The sequence below is a fragment of the Crocodylus siamensis genome, chromosome 4 (assembly GCF_052110815.1).
Source record: "Crocodylus siamensis isolate JL-2025a chromosome 4, ASM5211081v1, whole genome shotgun sequence".
In the NCBI taxonomy this organism is placed as follows: domain Eukaryota; kingdom Metazoa; phylum Chordata; order Crocodylia; family Crocodylidae; genus Crocodylus; species Crocodylus siamensis.
The window spans coordinates 15104667-15115166 of NC_143398.1; positions in this window are offsets into that span (position 1 = coordinate 15104667).

Sequence of the window (10500 nt, forward strand, 5' to 3'; positions counted from 1 at the left end):
TTTGGGTTACAAGCCAGGAGGCTTCTTGTGTTTGGGTTATAGCCGTTTGGCTCCTGATTTAGTTATGGTTAATATTGGAGGACTGGGTGAGGCTGTAGGGGTGTGAGGAGGCCTCACGGGAGCTCCCCAGTAGCTTGGGGGTTCCCGGTGCCAGCAGGGGCACAGTTGAGCAGTGCCAGGTTGGCACAGCATTTGGCGCCGCAGTTGGACGCGGTGGGAGAGTGCCGGTGAGGCACTTGGTGTGTGGGGGTTGTAGCCCCAGCCTGAGAGGGCGTGCAGCGTGGGAAGCACATGAGCAAGACCCCAGAGGGGGCGTGATCGTGAAAGGGCGCACAGGCCCCAGAGGGGGTGGGAAGCATGGCACAGGCCCCAGAGGGGGCAAAGAAATGTGGCACAAGAGCGAGAAGCGTGGCATAGGCCCAGAAAGGGCGAGAAACCCAGAGGGGGCGAGGGGCCCCGAGAGAGGACGAGGAGCATGGGCAACGCAAGACAGGTCCCAGTGGGGTGAGGCCCAGGCGTGGCAAGCCCAGAGGCGCCGGTAAAGGGGTGCAGGTTGCACGACCGGCCCAGAGGCGCCGGTAAAGGGGCGCCAGGTGTGTGATAAGCCCAGGAGTGTCAGAGAGGGGCGCCAGGGCGTGACAAGCACTGGGGTGCCAGGTGTGTGACAGGCCTAGGGGTGCCAGAGCGGGGTACCAGGGCGTGATGAGCCCAGGGGTGCCAGAGAGTGGCGCCGAAGGGCAAGGACCTAATAACATCCAGGAATAACTGCGAGGCTTGGGGCGTGCTGAAGGGGAGGTAGGAGGCACGCATTGCCCATAAGGCGGGGGGTGTTGGAGCACCCCACTGGGAACGGAGGTAACACCAGCACGGTGTCAAAGGTGAAAGTAGGCAGCCTCCCGTACTGAACTTCATAACAGCAAAGATGTGGCGGGCGAGTTGAGGGTGCTGAATTGCCTAATTGACACGGCAGGGGGCGCTAGCGAGCACACGGCCGCTCGCAGGTCCCACTCCATGACAACTGTGAGTTGATCCTTGATGGACAGTTGGGGTCTTTTCCAGTGAGCTGTTGTCCAGACCCTCAGGGTAGGAGCCAGCACCACTTCTCTTGGAAGTTGGTTCCAGACCCTAGCCGCCCTGACTGTAAAGTAGCGCCTCCTAATACTTAGCCTGAATATATTCTCAGTCAAATTATGACCGTTATTCCTTGTTACTCCCAGTAGTGCTCAGGGGAACAGGGACTCTCCCATAGCTTGCTGGTCCCCCTTGGCCAGTTTGTAGATGGCCACCAGATCCCATCTCAACCTTCTCTTGTGGAGCCTGAACAGGTTCAGATCCCATAGTCTCCCCTTGTAGGGCCTGCCTTACTGCCCCCTGATCATGTGAGTGACCCTCCTCTGGACCCTCTTGATGCTGTCTACATCCCTCCTGAAGTGCGGCACCCAGAACTAGGTGCAGTACTGATCATTGTTGCAAGAAGGGTAGGATCACCTCTTTGGACCTGCTCGTGATGCATCTGTGGATGCATGACAAGGTGCTGCTAGCCTTCCTGACCGCGTCCCCACATTGGCAGCTCATGTTCATTTTAGAATCAATAATGATTCCAAGATCCTTTTCTGCCTCTGTGATGATGAGAGAGGAGTTCCCCAGCCTGTAGGTATGCTGTTGGTTCTTCCTCCCTAGGTACTGTACCTTGTACTAGTCAGTATTGAAACCTATCCTGTTCTCATCCACCCACCCCTGTAACCTGTCCAGATCTAGTTGCAGCCTGTCCCTCTCCTCCAGCATGCCTACTTCTCCCCACATCTTAGTGTCATCACAAATTTGAACAGTGTGCTTTTCACCCCCTCATCAAAGTCGCTGATGAAGATGTTGAACAGTGCGGGCCCAAGGACGAAGCCCTGGGAGACCCCACTGCCCACATCCCTCCAGTCTGAAAAAGTCCCATCCACCACCACTCTCTGGGTGCGGTCCTCCAGCCAATTTGTGACCCATCTGACTATGTAGGCACCAACACCATAGTTACCTAATTTCTTAATGAGAATGGGGTAAGAAAGTGTTGAAGGCCTTCCTATAGTCCAGAAAGACTACGGCCACTGCGACTTCTGCATCCCAGGATTTTGTGACCTGGTTGTAGAAGGCCACAAAGTTGGTCTGACAGGACCTGCCTTGAATGAACCCATGTTGGTTGCCCCTAAGCATGATCTCCCCTGCCGGTCTCTTGAGATGTGCTCCTGGATAATTTTCTGAAAAAGCTGCCCTGGGACTGAGGTGAGACTAATGGGCCTGTAGTTTCCTGGGTCCTTCTTCCTCCCTTTTTTGAAAATGGGGACCACATTGGCCTTTTTCCAGTCCTCCGTCACCTCACCTGAGCACCATGAGTGCTCATAAAGCTGTGCCAGGGGTCCCACAATGACCTCTGCTAATTCCCTCAGCACTCTGGGGTGGAGATCACTAGGACCTGCTGATTTGAACACATCTAGTCTCAGCAGAAGCTCTCTGACTAGGTCCTCACTGACCCTGGGCCTGGCAGCACCTCCCCTGGGTCCGTTGGAGATCCTGGTGGGAGGCGGGGGGATGCCTTGGTCCCTGCTCAAAAAAAATGAGGCAAAGAAATTGTTAAAGAGGTAAGCTTTGTCATCTGGTGTGATCACCAGATTTCCTAGTGTGTCCTGCAGAGGCCCTACATTACCCAGTACCTTCTTTTTACCCCCCTATGTATTTAAAAAAGGACTTCTTGTTACCCTTGATCTGGGTCACTAGTCCCAGTTCCATGTCCACTTTGGCCTTCCTAACAGCCCCCCTACAGTCTTGAGCAATGGAGGTATAAGCCTCCTTGGTGATGGCCCCTTGCTTCCATTGGGTGTACTCCTCCTTTTTAGCTTTGAGACATTCCTGGATGCTTTTGGTGAGCCAGGGGGGCTTTTGAGCACTCTTTCCCCCTTTGATCCACAATGGGATAGTCACCCTTTGGGCTTGGAGGATTGTCTCCTTAAGGAATGAACTCTCTTCCTGGACTCCCAACTCTCCTCTGCTCCAGGCCCTCAGTGCCTCCCTGATTAGTCTCCTTACCTCATTGAAATCCACCCTCCTGAAGTCTAAGGCTGTTGCCTTGCTGAAGGCCTTTGACACCCTGCACTGGATGGGGAATTCCAGTAGGTGATGATTGCTATCCCCCAGGTGGTCGAGAACCCTCAGTCTTCTCACCAGGCCGTCGCCCATACCCAGAACCAGGTTCAAAAAGGCATTTCCCCTGGTGGGACTGTTCACCTCCTGGGTTAGATGGAGGTCCTGTAACTCAGCTAGGAACCTTTGTGAGCAGTCAGACCTGGCTGACTGCTCCTCCCAGCAGATGTCCGGATAGTTTAGGTCACCCATAATGACCACGTCCCTTGACTTAACTGCCTCCGCGAGCTGACCTGAGAACCCCCTGTCCAGCTCTTCCCCCTGGTTGGGTGGCCTGTAGTAAACCTCTACCATTAAGTCCCCCCTTTCCCCCTGACCCCCTTGTATGTGGACCAGAGCACTTCAGTCTGCCCCTCCTCTGACCCAGTGCTGTTCGTTGAGGATGTGTATTGCTCTTCAACGTAGTGAGCCACACCCCCACCTTTCCTTCCCATTCTATCCCTCCTGTACAGCCTATAGCCCTTGATGTTTACTGCCCAGTTATGAGTTGGATCCACCAATGCATTTGTCTTTCAGATGTTGCGTCCATGGTTCCTGGGCGAGTCAATTGAAGGCAATAGTCTGGTTGTTGAGCTGATGCTTCAGTCGCTGAGTTGATTATTCAGTAGAGGCCTGCTACCATTGTATCTCAAGCACCCTCATTCATCTCCATTCATTCAGGAATCAATTTACATGAAACTGGTAAGACATGAGTCATAGGTTACACCCAGGCAGAGGACACAAGATGAAGGATTGACATACAAAATGGAACTTGACATAACTTGACATTACTTATGGTACCTTACACATGTAGGCCTAAATCATATAGTATCAATGAAGTAAAAATCAGTAACATAAAACAATAAAAATCAATATAAGCATAATAATTATACAATACAAAACAGTTACTATCCATAACAGAGTACTTATTTGCAAAGAAGGAGAGAAAAAAAAACTTGCTACCAAAATAAAATGCTAAAGCTCATCCTGTATCTTAGCTTACTATGTCTTAGCTTATTCATACTTATCTATAGGGAATAGAGAGGGGGAAAAAAGTCAGAAATAGTTGGGGAAGGGAAGGGAATGCATATCTATCTATCTATCTATCTATCTATCTATCTAAAGAAATAAAAACTGAGGGTTATGTTACACTTTAGTCTGGTCTAAGTGCTGGTAGAGCTTTCTAAAATTGTCCTATGCAGCCAGCCTGTCAGTACAGGGAAGCTATAGAGGGCAATGAATCTTTATGGCATCTACAGGCAATAGCTTATGGGTTGCTGCACTGAGCAGAGTGAGGAAGGATGTGCCCTCCAAACCTTTCTACTGGGTTTATGTTTCTCACTTATCTCCCATAGGTCTTCTGAACTGCTCCCTGGATTGGCATAGTGAGGCCTCCCATGCTACTGTTGTCCCATCTCTTTTCATCTCCTTTGATCTCTATCTTCCAATAGCTTCCTGCTTTTGTTCCTTTAATAATGTGATTGTTTTTCACCTTCTTAAACTTGCAAAGCTTTGGGAGGTGCTTTGTTTGCAAGGAGCAACATCCAATAAGGCTGAGCAATACATTTAGCAAAACTGGCTCCATAATGCTGAACTTGAGGGAAACTCATAAACACTCAGAACTTTGATGCCTAATGTTGACCAGAGGAGCTGGCCAATTGTGCCTGCCATTATGGTGTCGTTTCCACGGTTATTTTAGGTTTTTGTGAAGTTCTTACAGAGCCCTCACGTCCTTGGGTAACCTCGATACTTTTTCACCATTAACAAATCTAGCCACTTTTCTATTCATACTGTTTTCCACTAAATATAGGACCATGTCCTGCATTCCTTATTTAAAACTTCCTGAATCAAGATAACCACTGATTTCACCCCATGGTTACCAATGGGAGGTGTTCATGTGTATGAACCTCAGCACTGGGCACCAGCAGACAGCACTGATCTCTGGGCCACTGCACTATTAACCTCTGTCCACACTATGAATTAGACATTATCCCTTTTATTTCCTATCTTTGAACCAGATTTTAATCCATGACAAGCCTTTACCTCTTGCTCCATGGTTACCAAGTTTCTCTAATAGCTTCTTGTGAGGGTCTTTAACAAAAGCCTTTTGAAAGCCTGAATACATTTTATCCACAAGTTCTCCTTTATTCACCGTGTTGTTAGCTGTGAATGAGTTCTAGCAGCTTAGAAAGACACAATTTACCCTTGTAAACACTGGGTTTTTTTTGTCCTCTCAGATTATATACATTGAACTGATTTATAACTTTATCTTCAATGGTTTTCTCAACTATTTTTCCTGCTGCTGAAGTATGGCTCGTACATCTATAACAGACTTTCACCTATAGCCATTTTATAAAAAGATTGATGCAGTGTTGGCTCTCTCCTGATTGTCAAGTGCAGGAGGATTTTAAAAGTTATTTTTAATGATCAGATGTTTATCTTTCAATAGTAGTTCAACTATTTCATTAGTTACCTAGAAACTCCTAGAAGCTAAATAATATCCACTGTGATGATTTATTGCCAGTTAATATGTTGTTATTTCTGTGGCTCTTTTTTGATATCATGCCCTCAGACAAGTTCTTTCCTTCATTAGGTATGAAGTTAAACCTGAGGCTAGTCTTCTGGAAACAAGAGTAATCACTCAGGACCTCAATAACAGTACACTTGTCTAGCATAATTCCTGAGACCACAGCCAAGAATGCATAATCCACCCTTACAATTGAAACACCTGGTGAAAATGAGGTTGTATTGTGTAATGATGTAACGTATTGTGTAATGATTAGAGCTTATGACTGGGAGGCATGAATTGCTAAGTTTTAATGCAAACTCTGCCACTTCCTTGCTGTGTATCCTTGGGCAAATCATTTAACCTTTCCAGCCTTGTTCCCGCTCTCACTGTAATGTATAGATAATAATATTTGTCTGCCTCCTGCACATGTTGTTAGAATTAAATAGTAATATTTTCAAACAGCATTGAATATGTTAAATGAAGTGCTGAGTACGTAATCATTTTATGAATGATTTATGCTACTGCATATTAACTGCAAAGGGCAACCCCTTTTTGTTTTTTCAGGTATTGTGCCCAATATTGGTCTGTTACCTCAATCCGAATATGATTTACCTAGGGCCAGGTCCTCATATAAAGTCAATTGGCATAGGTCCGCTGAAGTCAATGTCCCATTCACTTCATTGGAGTGAATCTGAATTTACTGTGATGTGGATGAGAGCAATATTTAATGCTGAATGTTAATAGGTTATCTATTGCTTTACTTCTAATGGACTGGTCTTCTTCAGAATATATATAGTGTAGGTATCTAATATTTAAACCTGAAGATGTCTATAGGCAGAGCAAATATTTTGATTATACTTTCTAATTTATATTTCAGTGTAATCCAGAAGTTTGTAACTGAACTCATGATCCTTATGCTAGGCCCTGTACAAATATGGCAAGATAGGGGGATGCTGAAGCAATATTTTGTTTAACTGTATTATGCTCTCCTTTTCTTGACACTTTGGATTAACAGTTTACTGAAGCACAAGAGAGAATCTTTTCAGGACTTTTTCAGAAAAGCATGACATTGGATTAAACCTCAAGGCTATTACAAGTATTACAAGTAAATTGATAATTGTGTATAGTTCCCAGTCATGTTTCAAAGGGAGTACAATATAATCTTTTATTTAAAAAAAATGACACCAAGTACATGGAAAATGCTATAAAATTTAGTCAAAAGCATTTGGAACATTGAATACTTTTGAAATAAAAGGCATTAGACTGTTAATCTCCTGTTTATCAATCGTCAAACAGTCTATCATCCATGGCTGATGTTCCACACTGACTCTCTTCTTTTCTGCTGTTACACACTTAACTTTAAATGCAAGGTTTCAATGTAACTTTTTCAGTTTTGTGTCTCAGCGGGCCCACACAGAAACACATTCACCTCTGATCTGCTTTGAAAGACGAGTTCTTGGTCACTACAGCGTGGCCGTAATATGTGGAGTGTGTGTCATCCCGACTCTTCAAAGCTTGAAGGAAATGGCAGAAGCTCAGTTCCCTTCCACACACTTGTGAGCCCTGTCTGCCAGAAGGTGGTTTGAGATCTACAGAGCTACCAACATTCAAGCCCTTGTGTTAATAGTTCATTGGCCCTCAGTTCCAGATAAAAACAGAAATCTGTTGCATGTGCCCAAGGAGGAACTGTTAGTGAGATCAGCATATAAAATGTCCATTCTCTGAATTTCGGTACAACTCTGACTCGGGCTATTGCCTTTTTTCCTCATAATTTCAGCTAAGTTAGATAAAAATTTGCAAAGCTTCACCTAATTAAGTTGTGCCTCATTTTCCCTTTGAGTTAACACGTTTCATTTTACTTGTGGAAAAACCTGGATTTGTGGGGAGGGAGGGTTACATGAGAAACTGGAATTGTAAAACAGAGGAAACCAGGATCCCTGGTGATGACCTGCCTGGAGTCTCGTATCAATCTAGATATGAGAAGAGAATTGGGAGGAGAACCCAGGTGTCCTGAGTCCTGCTTCAGCACACTGACCACTGAACCACTTTTTATAGACAAAATGCAGCATCAAAAGCTGCTTTTTCATAATCTATATTTTAAAATTTTCAGCTGAGGTTTAATTACAGCCATTGCAAATGTTTACTGTTATCTATTACAAGTGAGAACGATTTGCTGCCACTTCTTTAAGTGTTGGCTTGATTTAGTTGAAATTTCATGAGGGTATAAGAGTAAAGAGGAAGAATTATCACTGCATGTTAAAAGAAGAGTTATTGCTGATACTTATAATAACAAAGGAGGGATTATTACTCACAAAAATTTGAGAGGATTATTTGGGTTTTGGCAATGTACAGTAAACAAGCCTTATCTTTTACAGAATGGCAGTACATTGTCAATGGTAATGCTAGCTTGAGTGCTCCGTGAAGCATGTCAGATTTCAGATGCTTTTTAATGCTGAAATTTGGGTTCACCCATTTTGCTACTTAAAATAGAGTAATGCTCATCCAGCATTACCAACGAAAGTAGTTTGAAGAAGATGCATTTGAAAAGAACAAGGAAAAAGTAGCAAAACTGTTTTTTCAAACTGATCCCTTTTGCAGATATTTGTGTCAGTAGCCCCACTGAAAAACAGCCATTGTTCCTCAGTCGAATGTGGAGTGGCACCGGTATGAAGCCAAATGCACAACATTTCAAAACATCAGAACAATTAAACACATATTTAAGGTTAAGCATGTATTTATATGCTTTGCTTGAAATGGTCGGTCACAAACAGTAGATGATAACCCAATCTTACAGAAAGCAGAGATCTTTCCCCTCCCTTCCACATACAGACTTATTTATATGAAAGATTAAAAGCTAAGAAATAATCTTTACAGGAAAAAAATAGAAATTACAAAAATCCACTAGTTGTGTTGCTTTCCAGAAATGAGATAAAAGGAAGGAAAAAATCCAAACATGGCTGATGCTTGTTATGTTGTTTAATGCCTTACTGGAAGATGCTCAGGTTGCCTAACAATATTCATAGTGTAATTTTGCTGAAGAGAATAAGAAGTTCACACCACTTCCTTGGTGCTCTAGTGAGCACCCTTCTCAAACACACCGCACACACCTGCTCTCTCTTGGCTGCACCATGTAATGGAGTAACTTCAGCATTAAGGATCCTATTCGTAATCAAGCATTGTGCAAATACATATTAGGTTAACTTTCACCCCATCACTCATTACAGCAAAAGGAAAAAAAGGTTGCAAGAATGGGGGGGGGAGGGGAAGATTTGATGGTATGTCCTAAATTCCTTTTGCTAAAACGGGTTTCTACCCCATCCCTATTCCTTTAATCTTTGTCTGTAAGATGTGGGAATATGAAGTGACTGCTCATATCATCCAGTTCAGGTACTGAGTAAAATCCAGGAGACCCGAGTCCCAGGATGTGCCTGTACCTATTGGACCAAATTCTCTAGCAGCAAGTAAAGTGAAACACCCATTCAAGACAAAACTTGCACTTGTGCCACCTACCAAGATAAAGGCAAACTTCTGCATTGATGTTTTAACTTTAGGAAAGTGACTGTGCTGCAGTATAATTACAGAAACTGAAATTAGGGCTGGAATTATGGTAACTAAAAACTGCTCCTGTGACAGGTATTTATAAAGCTCTGGGATTTGGGGACTGCTCAGTATCACTATGTATGGTAATTAGTGTTGTTTTGCAAAAAGCGAATGAAAGTTTATGCAAATGTAACTTTTTTGCCATTATTTTGTAACAAATTTGTTGTGCGTATATACATATCATTTTAAATGTGCAATTTTGGTTCTGGTAAGAGGTACTTGCTTAATACTCATAAGGACTAAAATCTTCTATTGCGAGCATGGATACAACATGGGCAGACACAATACAGCCAAGGTTGCCAACCTTAGAATTTTCTTTTACTAACAATCTGCAAACTTTTTGCTGTCAAACTTTTTTCCTGATGCACATTTTTACTGTGAGGGAAAAGAAAATGATGTTTGTTTGGCAGCACTGTATGACTGCAGCAATGGTTTTACACCCTCCTGGTGCCATCACAGGGTCCCCTACTCACCCAATACCCTAACATCCATGCTGCCCCCACCCTAGCCCAGCCCCCTTCTTACCACTGATGGCCGCACTCCCCCGTCCCAGTTAGAACTCCCAAAGAAGCCACCCCTATTACAAGATGGGTAGTAGCAGCTGCAGCACATGGTTAGAGGGAGCAAGGTCTACAAAGCACTGAAAGAAGGCTTCCTACAGGGTGCTGCACTCCCTCTTGCAGCACAGACAGAAGTTACAGAAGGCGCTCTGTTTTGAAATGTCTTCATTTAATCCCTCATGCAATGAGAGTTCAGATTTTCACCCAATCAGCCATTTTTAAGCTGTCTGCAGCTGTGCACTTGTGTTTGATCATGACTGTAGACTGCTTTATGTGGCCAGATTGGGTGAAAATTGGCATATCTGTCTCAACCCTGGGGAAGCAAGTGGTTCTGCTCTGCTCTTTCTGTGCTTCAGCGAAGCTCCGATTGTCCAGTTTCTTTCAGAGAGGCAGCTTCACAAAGCAGCCAGAGCTTGATTGTTTTCACTGAGCGCTTAACTTTATTTACAGACTTTACTGAGAGGCATTTTGACCCGAATGTTTACCAACTGTTGGTAAATTTTAAGGCAGTTGGCATTTTGAGTACAACTTTCATTGAAACAGTTCTTCCAATATGCCCCAACCTTGATCAGGAGGGAGTACCTTTGGAGGCAATATGTTGATCAGTCCTTAAGCTATTTTAGGCTTTCATTTCTTGTTTGAGCATCCATTAGTGCCAACTGAGGACGA